Source organism: Myotis daubentonii, chromosome 13, assembly GCF_963259705.1.
Source record: "Myotis daubentonii chromosome 13, mMyoDau2.1, whole genome shotgun sequence".
In the NCBI taxonomy this organism is placed as follows: domain Eukaryota; kingdom Metazoa; phylum Chordata; class Mammalia; order Chiroptera; family Vespertilionidae; genus Myotis; species Myotis daubentonii.
In genome coordinates this window covers 7353354-7364738 of record NC_081852.1, presented here as the reverse complement: position 1 = coordinate 7364738, position 11385 = coordinate 7353354, and positions in this window count along the sequence as shown.

Genomic DNA, 11385 nt, shown 5'->3' with positions numbered 1-11385 from the left:
CAGTTTGTGAACAACTCTCAGGAGAGCAAGGTCATTGGCAGCCCTGAGATCCTGCTGTCTGAGAGGCCGCCTCCTGCTGCGGCAGCTGGGCCTGCAGAATCAGCCTCAGGGCAGAGGGGAGGCGTGGCCAGGAAGTGAGTCTGTGGACCCTCCCCAGGGCTTTGCAGGCCTCGAGGCCCTCCCCCTCCCAAGGCCGGGATGGGGCAGCTGGAGGGGCTAAGTGATTGTGTAATGGCCACATCTGTCAGCGCTGGCCAAATGGTTTCTCCAGGAGTCAGCGAGCTAATGGCCCCGCCGCCGGAGAGAGCTCTAAGTGGAGCACTTTATCTACCAGGAACATAAGAGCAGCGTGGCCCCGGGCGCAGGGACTCGAGCAGCTGCTCTGCCCACAGCTTGAATTAGTGCCCTGTCCCCGTTGAAATGCCTCCCACCTGCTGCCAGAGACCAGTCTGCAGGTGGCAGCCCTGGTGGCGGGTCGGGGGTTTGGGAGCCTGGCTGTGGGCGTCACTAGACCTGGCCTTGGGACCTTGGCAAGTTCGTTGCCTTTCCAAGCCTCAGTTTCCTCATCTGTAAAGCGCAGGCAGCGAGGGTTAGGTGGGATGAGATGAGGCAGGCATCGTGCCCTGCACTCGGCAGTTACTGCCGGAGGCCCTGAGCTCTCCCAGGTGATGGGGGACAGAGAGGTTGAGGCCCACAGGGCAGGAGAACCTGTGGAAGGGATGTGAGTGCGTGGTAAACTGGGCACCGTGCAGACAGTGTGTCACCCCGGGGGCACCTGGGATGGTGCGAAAGTCCTGCGTACAGAGATGGAGCTGCAGCTGCAGCTTATAAAGTGGGTCCTGTCCCCACAGAGCTACAACTATCACACCTTCTTCAAATATTAGAACATTTTTAAAAGTCTTTTCATCTATACATATAAAAGCCTAAGTGACCGTTACAACCAGATGACCGGCCGGTAGCTATGACATGCACTGACCATCAGGGGGCAGGCGCTCAAAGCAGGAGCTTCCCCCTGGTGGTCAGTGCGCTCCCACAGCCAAGCTCCCATGACCAGCCAAACTCCCGCGGCCCCAATCGCCAGCCAGGCCGAGGGACTCCATCCATACATGAATTTGTGCACCATGCCTCTAGTTTTGAAATAATTTTAGATCCGCATTTAAGTTGCAAAAAGAGTAGGGCTCCTGTGTACCTGTCCCCCAGCTCCTGAAGGCAACATTGACATAAGCCTAGTACAGTGATCGAAACAGGAAGTTGCCACTCGGACATGTGGATCCCACCAGTTTTCACATGTGTTACTGTATTTCTCGGGGAGGGGATGGGGGTGGATGGTGAGACCTCATCATCCCATGTACATCTGTGGAACCACATACAGGCAGGATACACACCTAGACTCTCCCTACCCCGAACCCTGCACCCCTGCTCTGAACTTTTCTCATTTCAAGACTGTTACATACTAGTACATGGGGCCATGCCGTGGCTACACGCTTTTTAAAAAAGCAGGGTTAAAGATGATGTGCGGTTCACAATGGTTTAGCACATTGGGTATAGAGAGAACACATTATATACATGATAACTTCTCAGGGGCTCTGCCGGATAGCACATGATGACATTTAGGAGACAGAGGGAACTTACTTTTACTTATTTTTTATTGTGGTTAAACACATATAAGAAAATTTACCATCTTAATTATTATGCAATCTCCAGAAGTTTTGCATTTTGCACAATGGCAACTCTGTATCATTAAACAACAACTCCCCCGTTTTTCCTCGCCCAGCCCCTGGCAGCCACCATCCACCATTCCACTCTCTGTTTCCATAGACTACGCTAGGTACCTCCTGTAAGTGAGTCATGAACATTTATCCTTTTTTAAAAAATATATATTTTATTGATTTTTTTTGTTTTGTTTGTTTTACAGAGAGAAAGGGAGGAGGATAGAGAGTTAGAAACATCAATGAGAGAGAAACATCAATCAGCTGCCTCCTGCACACCCCCCACTGGGGATGTGCCCGCAACCAAGGTACATACCCTTGACCGGAATCGAACCTGGGACCCTTCAGTCCACAGGCCAACGCTCTATCCACTGAGCCAAACCGGTTAGGGCGAATATTTATCCTTTAATGACGGGCTTATTTCACTTAGCATAGTGTCCTCAAGGTTCACCCATGTTGTAGCATGTGTTAGAATTTCCTTTGGTATTACAGCTGAGTAATATCTTGTTATATGGACAGACCACATTTTGTTTATCCATTCATCCGTTGATGAACACAGGTTGCTTCCACTTTTTAGCTGTTGTGAATAATGCTGCTATGAATATGGGTATTCAAATATCCCTTTAAGACCCTGCTTTCCTTTCTTTTGGGTGTATAACCAGACGGGATTGCCGGATCATGTAGGTCTAGTTTTAATTTTTTGAGGAGACACCATATCGTCTCCCACAGTGGCTGCACCACTTTATGTTCCCACCAATAGTGCACAAGAGTTCCAGTTTCTCCACATCCTCACAGCACTTGTTATTTTGTCTAATTGATAGGGGCCATCCTAATGGGAGTGAGGTGGTTTTGATTGGCATTTCCCTAATGATTCGTGACGCTGATCATCTTTTCATGTGCTTGTTGTTGGAAAAAATTGTTTTTAATATGAAAACGTCTTGCTGATGGGGACTCTGGAGAGAACTGAGCAGGAGAAAGTGAAGTTGATGATGTCTTCTTAACTCTTAGGAATAATTTGTCAGGAGGAGATGGAACGCCAGGTGCTTGTCTTGGCCGAGAATCTGCAGGAGGCTCTGAGCACACCACACGGGCGCTGGAATCCTCTCTGCATTTGGGTCGTTACACTAGGACCTACAAGCTCAGGGTTAGAAGGAAGGACGCGGGTAAATGATATCTTCTCCCTATTGCTGACCTTCCCTACTTCGATTTTCCTCGGGCGACGCCGCTGCGCCAGGTCTGCTGGTCTGCCCGGAGAAGTGCACGTGGATGTCCCTTCTTCCACATAAGTAGCTGCACATCATACACAGTTTGGTCTTTGCTTTTTCTTCTGAAATACATATTTTGGGAAGAGTTTCGTATTAATGTGTATGGTTCTGTTTCTGGAATGTTCTTCTGAATCTAATTCTCAATCCCACTCCTTCCATCGACGCACTTGGCCTCCAGGAGCTTCTCTCCATATCCCCTCCCAGGGTTTGGCCTGCGCTCTTCTACGCCGAGTCCTCACGTGGCTGGTCCCCGGAGCAGAGCACACAGGCCAAGGGCAGACAGGGGGCCTGTGAGCCAGCGTGACTTCGCCCGCTGGTGACGCTGGCAAGTATGGGCTGTGAAGGGGTTCTGGGTTGACGCTGTCTTTATTATAAAATAATGATTATCTGTGGAAGCCATCTATGTGCCAGGCATTCTACCGGGTGCTGCTCACATATTATTTCTGATGCCCACGTACATTTACAAGGTCAGCATGGGTTTTCTCACTTTACATCTGAAAAAAGTGAGGCTTGAGGGTTTAAGTGACGTATCCAGAGTCCCCAGCCAGGGAAGTGGGGCAGAGCTTTCCCGGGGCATGTGATGCAGGTGCCCTGGCTCCTGGCCTGCTGCTACCACACCCCTTTCCGGCCGTCACTGCCTCCGAGTGGAGGCCGGGGTGTGGTGAGCACTAAGCTGCCGCGAGCACCCTCGTTCGGTGGAGGGACAAGAGTGTCCTGCTGGCTGCATTGGTTGGCGGATCGATGTGCCTTCCCCATGGCGGCCAAGAAGAGGCAGGCCCTCCGCCATGCCCACTGCATGGCAGATGGCTCATTTCTCTGTCTCCTGACATGGAGAGCCAGGCACCCCACCTCCCACCCCTCTGTGGCTGCTGAAGGCGCCATGACCCCGGCCCGGGAGCCAGGGCCTGCGCATGGGGCTGGAGCGGAGCTGCCTGGAGTGGGGGCTGCTGCATGCCTCTGCACAGCCATCACATGTGCCTGGGGGCTCGGCCTGTGTCGCTGCAGCCTTCCTCCTCGGTGTCCATGCTCACTCCACCCTGGCGCCCCAGTTCCCAGCTCTGGGCTCACTCCACGCACGCCTGCCAGAGCGTGCAGGCACCTCCCCTGGGTGCCCAGGAGCGCTGACAGGGGCTACTCTCAAGCATGCAGGTGGGGTGAAGGGAAGGGAGGCCAACAAGAGGTGACAAAGCACCGGGGCTGGTGACCTTGGAAACCATTTCCTGCGCTGGGCCTGCTGGGAGGGCACTGGTGGGGTGCGGGGGGGGGGGGGCTGCTGGACAGGAGGGCAGTCCTGGCAGAGAATCAGCACTGCCAGCCCCAGTCTCCATGCGGGAGCAGAGGGTAGGACGGTCCTGCCCACTTTCCTCCTGCTCTGACTCCCGGCCAGTCTTGCCCTGACAGAAGCCGGAGGGCAGGGGAGCCTGGGAACAGAGTGGCTGGAGGACATGGGCAGGGATGTGGGAGGTCACCTTGGAGCTAGGCACCGCGCCCTCCCTCTGGGGCCTCGGTATGGGCGTGCATGTCCGCCTTGGGCTGCCCGGGCTGGCCCTCTGCTACTCCAACAGGCAAGGAGAACCCGACCCAGCCAGCCTGCCCCAGCCTCCCTGCAGGTTTGGGGGTAGGTGGCAAATGGGGACAAATGTGGCAGAAAGTGTGGGACTTTGGGGAAGTCCCGGGCAGATTTATGAGGGTCTTTGGGGCTCCTGTGTCCCATCTTTGGGGCACACGGAGGCTGCCTGCTGCGCTGGCCCTGTCAGTCTCAGCGCTCGGCTGTGCTCTGCCGCCCCTTGTGGCTGAGTGGTCATCAATTACTCATGAAAACAAATGGCACGTCCGCTTCCTCGCTTTCATTAACGTCCGCCCCCCTTCCTCTAGATGTCTGTTCTGAGCTGGCTCCAGTGCTGGTCCGGGACCAAGGCCTGTTTCCTTCTGAGCGCCTTCCTCCCAGGGTCCAGGAAGAGCGCCCACTGCTCCAGGCGAGCCCTATGCGGGCCGGGAGGGTGAGCCCTAAGGACGAGGAGGGACAGCTTGGTGCAACCTCAGGGGACACTGGAGCCAGACACCAGCCAGGGCACGCCCAGTTCCTGCCTCGGAACTGCGAGAGAACAACAGTGGCCTCAGATCCTGTGCTTGGGGATAGTTTATTATGCAGCAGAGGAGGGGGACGCTGACCCAGGGGAAGGAGGAGCTCGCCCGGAGCGCTGGCAGCAGGAACCCCGGAGTCCGCGGGCCCCTCCAGGGGTGGGGGGCCGGGAGGGGCGCCTCCCGGGCAGGGCTGGGCTCCTCCGACAGCCTCACCAGTCTGAGCTGATATCCGCTACAGCTCAACGCCACGGTTAGGGAAGGTGGAAGGCTCTTGGGGTGGGAGAGGCCGGGGTCCTTTTATTACCAACCGAACTCAATGTCTATTTTATTAATAATGCATGCCGGGTGGCGATGTCTGAACAAATGCTCATCTCCCAAGTCTAATTGTTCAGTCGGGCATCCCTCCCGTAGATTTATCATTCTCTCTGTTCTTTATTTAGTAGTTTTATTGCCAGTGATTAGTAATGGCATCAGTCGGAGTCCCTCTTTATGGGGAAGATTCATCTCTGCTTACGAGCGGGATGAACCTGTGGTGGGCAGGCTGGGGGGGGGGGGGCGGGGGCAGGAGGCTCTCCCCCAGCCACTTGCTCCCCCGCAGCCCAGGCCCTGGTGCCTCCACGCCCGGGCTGCCCCTCCTGGTTGGGCCTCCATGACCCTGGGAGCGAGCTTGGCTCTGCCTCGCTGTCGTTGGGAGTCAGACGGTGTGAACAGCCTCCTGCTTTTCTCCCCCGTCCCTATTTAGGGGAACACAGAACCCCAATACCCCTCCCCCAGAAGCATCTCCATCACACTCTCAGGAGGCTTGAAGCTGAGAGGGGCCTTGCGGCAGACCTGGGCGGGTTGGGGGTGGGGGAGTTGGGGAGACTCTCCTCTCCCCGACCCTCTATTGTTGCCCGGCCCACCCAGGGCCCAGGGATGGGTTTCCAACTCTGGGTGAACCTGACCTTGTGCTGAGTGTCCCTTGATGACAGTCATGCCTGGGCGTTGCCCCAAACCTATAGAACCCAAGGCCAAGGCCAAAGTGTGGGGATCTCTCCCCAGTGTAACCTGCCCAGGCAGGGCCTCTTTCCTGAGGCACTGTTCCCTGCAGGTTCCTAAGACCTAGCTGGGTCCTAAAGTGAGCCCCCGCTCTGTGAGAGGAGAGGAGCCGGAATCTGAACCCCAGGCTTGTCCAAGCACAAAGCCCGAGCTGCTTCCCCAACACCGTGGATCCTCGAGGAAAAGCTCAGCCATGCGGGGAGGCTGGGGAGGGTCCTGAACGTGCAGCATGAGGCCAGCTCAGGGCCGGCCTAGAGCCCTCTGCCCAGCTCCTCCACTGCCCCACAAGCAGACATGCCCCGCAGGCCAGCCAGCCACAGAAACCTGCTCCTCCCCCCCCGCCCCCCCCCCGCCCCACCAAAGCTCGGAACTGTTGTACCTCGGGCTCTTCAGCAGTGACGATGATAACAGCTCATCGGTAAGGAGCGCTCCACCTCCCATAAGTGAGCCCAGCCCCCCCCTTCCCTCCCTTTCCTCTTCAGCACGTATTCCCTGAGCTCAAGGCCTTAGCTCCTGCCCCTGAGGTTCTCCTGGTTGCTCTTATGACCACTTGCCTCCTCCATACCTGCTCCAAGGGCTGCTTCTCTTTTAACTGGAGCACAGACACGTTATCTTCCCCTCTTCTCTATAGCACCAAGGAGCAGGGCAAAGACAGCTGGAATATTTCATTGTTTGGTGTCTATTGGTCAAACTAGTGGCTCAAGACACTGACATCTGGTCTCAGGGTTGAGTGGGGCGGGGATTCAGGAGCAGCTTGGCTGTGGCTCCGGCTCTGGCTCTCTCAGGTGGCTGCCCTGGGACAGGCAGTGGCTGGAGCTGGCCGGTCAAGGGCGGGGGTGGCTTGCAGTTGGCTGGGCAGCCTGTCCTCGTGTGGCCTCCCACGTGGTCTGCTATGTGAGCACGCTGGGCTTCCGCACCACGTGGTGGCCTCAGGCTCCTCCCTGGGCAGCCCTGGGCTCCAAACCGTCCAGAGAGAGCTAGGCGGAAGCGGCCACTTCGGTGACCGGTCTCTGAGGCCGCGTAGGGTCACTTACACCGGCTCTGTGAGTGGGGCAGCGGCAGTGGTCCACCCAGGGCAGGGGGAGGGACACAGATGCACCTCTTAATGGGGGTTGGCAAGCTTCAGGAGAGCCCGTGGGAAGGAAAATACTTCTGCAACATTCTGGGAACTACAATCTGTCACATTTATCACACAGGGAAATGGACTGCAAAGAGGCCTGGGACCGGGGCCTCAGAGCACAGGGTGTCGCACCGTCTTCAGCGTGGAGGCCACCATGATCGCCTCTCTCCCCTCTGTCCCGCCCCAGGGCCTCCACCACAGGCAGCAGCCCCGTCATCGCATGGGGGCGGCCCATGTCTTCAGGAGGTCGAGGCCCAAGGAGGTCTGAGAGCCCGGCAGGCCTTCCTTCTAAGATTCACTTCCTGTCTGGGGACCTGCCTCTTTCCCCATGATTGACAGCAGGAAAGCCCCTCTGGTTGGAGGTCCTGATCTGACCACAGGCGTGTGGGCGGACCCTGCGGCCTCACTGGCCGGGGAGGCTGGTCCAGCAGGGCACACAGCTCCAGCCTGCGGCCCTGCAGAGCCCTGGTCCTCTGGGAGACTGTGGCCACTCTTAGCTGCTTGCTTCTCAGATTCCGGCCTTGGAGTTGGCACAGGGAAGGAGGGAGTAACTTTTTCCAATTAAGATGCATTCGCTTTGTCATCTGAATCCAGTTACCCTTTAGTCCCTCAGCCTAGGAATTATCCTTTATTAAACTCGGGCCTTCCCTGTGTGTGCCAGGCTCAAACTGCAGCAGCAGGGCAATCTGGAGCCCGCACGCCCCCACCCCTGGCGTTGCTGTGTGTGGGGGATTTGGGGGGGGAGAGGAGGCAGCAGGGGGGAGGGTGATGGGGGGGTTTCCCCTCTTGCAGCTGTTTCAGGCCTGCTTGGTGGGAGGAAGCCAGTGAACAGCGACCTCCTCAGCATTCAGGAATGGGAACTGTGGGTACCCGGGCCCAGCCTGGAGGGCCCAGCCAGGCTCCTGGGATCATCTGCAGCCAGGACACCCCCAGAGTGTGGGGCCTCTGCTAAGCAGTGAGGGGCGGTGGCCAAGGGAACCAGATGAGGAGCTATTAGTGATGAGCTGAGCGATGAATGGGCTGAGTGCTTTACATGCACCAACTCACCTAGTCCTCATTATCATCATACTAGGGGCCCAGTGCACAAATTCGTGCACCTTGAAAGGAACTGTGGGCCGCGAGGCTGGGGTGGGCACAGGGGCGGGTCCTGCCGCAGCACCCAGTCTCCTGTCTGCTGGCAGCCCTGCTCCTGCCGCTGCCACTCCCACCTGCTGATGGCACCGGCCCAGCTCGCAACTGGCGCTGAGCGATCAGGGCCGGCACTGGGTGCCAGCAGAGGGTGCGAGTGCTGGGCGGGACCACGGCATGGGTGGGAGCAAAGAACTTTCAGTAGCCACCAGAGGCTCGCCCTGATGACAGTGACCAGCGCCCGCCTTGGTCTGGTGCTCCCGCTCACCTGTCCACCATCCTGCCACAGCCGATGCCTGCCATGTTCCACGAGCGCCCTCTGGTGGTCAGTGCACGTCATAGCAGCCAGTTGTTCGGTTGTTCTGCTGTTGGGTCTATTTGTATACTAGGCTTTTATTATATAAGATGAAGCCAGGATTAGAATGGTCTCCCTTTTACAGATGAAGATACTGAAGGTCAGAGTGGCCTGCGCAATCACTGACTAAGTGGTCCAGAGGGGATGTAAATCCAGGCAGCCTGATTCCAGGCCTGGGCCTGAGCTCTTACAGGAGGGCTCTTCTCAGCAATGCCAGCGAGGTGCCTCTGTGAGGTGGGGCGGTAGTGCTTTGCCACCCTGCTGTGCTTGGTTAGAGGCTTCAGGGCTCTCCTGGGGCAGAGGGTGAAGGAGCAGCCTCGACCTCTCTCAGACTCCTTGAGGGACGAAGGCCAGATGAATGCATCCCCAACAGACATCTTGACTCAGTTTCATAAGAGACAAGCAGCTAAGCCATTCCAGCATTCCTGACCCATGATACTGTGGGGGAAAAAAGGTTTGTGGTTTTAAGCCACTAAGTGAAGTCTTGTGGCATTTTGTTACACGTGAATAGATTCTAATACAGTGTTCACACTAATTTATATCCTCACAAGCAGTGTATGAGAATGTCTACAGCCCTGTATCCTTGTCAACACTTGGCCTTGTTAGAATTGACAGTTTTGCCAATCTGATGGGTAGGTAATACTACTTACTGTGACTTCAATTTGCTTCGAGAGCAAATTAAGGTCAGAGCACTTTAGAGCTCTGCTATTCAGTGCTCACACATTTGGGATTGTTCTGTCCTCTTGATTAATTGGCCCCTTTATCATTATAAAATGTCCCTACTTATTCATTGTTCTAAAATCTACTTTGATTGACATTAATATGGCTGCTCCAGTTGTCTTTCTTTTAAAGTTCTTTTATTCTTTTGCTACTTGATTTTATCCCTGTGAACATTAAACCTGTAAGTCATCAGTGTTTCTATGTGTAGTTTAAGTTTATTCATGTTTTTTTTTTCCATATGACACTCAATTGTAGGAATATCCCATATTTCTATTCCTAGATTGATTTATAAATTTGTTATTATTTGCAATTACAGCCAACTTTTGAAAAATACTTTTGTACTAACAGAACAAGTTTTAAGCATAGGATTATTTCTATGGATATTTATTTATTTTTTTGAATAGTAAATGTTCATATGAGAGGCCCAACCGGTACAGAATAGTGGAGTGTGGATATGCTGGGGGCCGTCTCTATAGTGAGTAGCCTGGCACATATCAGCCACTTCTAATGGTCACACGTGGTCTGAAGGCACTCATTGAATAAAGGGGTTTAATCAGATATTTGCCTAACAATTAGATTTGTTGTGCAGCTGCTCACATCTAAAATTTACTAGAAAGCATCAATTGTTTCCCAAATTAATTGTGTCAATTGAAAGCTCTACCAAGGATGTCAAAATCTCTTCTTTACCCATATGTTCCCTAAACAAGGTATTTTCAGTTCTATCATCTATCATTCTCTATCATCTATCTATCTATCTATCTATCTATCTATCTATCTATCTATCTATCTTATCTACTTACCTACCTACCTACCTTGATATCTAGATACTTTACTAAAGTGATGAGCATGATTTCATTATAGTTGGTAAGGCTCTGTGACAATGTAAAGATCCAGGGACATGGAAGCATGCAACAGGATGATGAATCTCAGAGGGAAGGTGGGGGGAGGCGGGAAGAGACTAGCCAGGAACTTATATGCATGTGTGCATAACCCACGGACACAGACAAGAATGCAAAGAAGGCCTGGGGAAGAGGTTGGGAGCAGGGAGGTGGGGAGCAATGGGAGGGGGGGAGGGGGACGTCTGTAATATTTTCAACAACAAAGATAAGTTAAAAAACAAAACAAAAAAACACACAAAGAAACACAAAACAAAACAAACAAAAAAATGTAAAACATGAAAGCAAAGTGCATGACACAGAAAGGTAAAGTTCAATGAGTCAGTTCAAATGGACACAGCTTTGTAATCACTGCCTAACCGTGGAAAATAGAATTGCATGCTCCCTCTTGACACGCCCCTCCTTCCACTGTCCTAGCGGGTGACACTGTAAGCTCATTTTGAAGGTTATAGAAATGAAATCACACATTCTCTTTCAAGTCTGGCTTTTTTCACTCAGTGTGGTCAGTGAAGTTCTTCCATTGCATTGATTGTAGCTGTAGTTTCTAGGATTTCATTGCTTTGTAGGTGTCCAATGATTGAATATTTCACTTTTATCCATTCCACTAATAAATGTCATTTGCATTCTTATGAATTTGGGGTTACCTAAAGGGTGCTGCTAGGAATATTCTTTCATCTGCCTCTTGGTGAGCATACATGCACAGTTCTGTTAGCATGTACCTATGATCTGGAATGACTGGATCTTAGATAAACATGTGATTAACTCTAGCAGATAATGTCAAATGGTTGTTCAAAGTGTCTGTACACATTTTCACTTTTACCATCAGTGCATACAAGTTCCCTTGGCCACCCCAGCTGGTTTGGCCCAGTGGATAGAGCTTCGGACCACATACTGAAGGGCCCAGGTTTGATTCTAGTCAAGAGCATATACCTCAGTTGCAGGCTTGATCCCTGGCCCTGGTCGGGGCCAGTGTGGGAGGCAAACAATCGATGTGCCTCTCTCTCATCAGTGTTTCACTCTGTCTCTCCTTTTCCCTTCCACTTTCTCTAAAAAATCAATGGAAAAATAT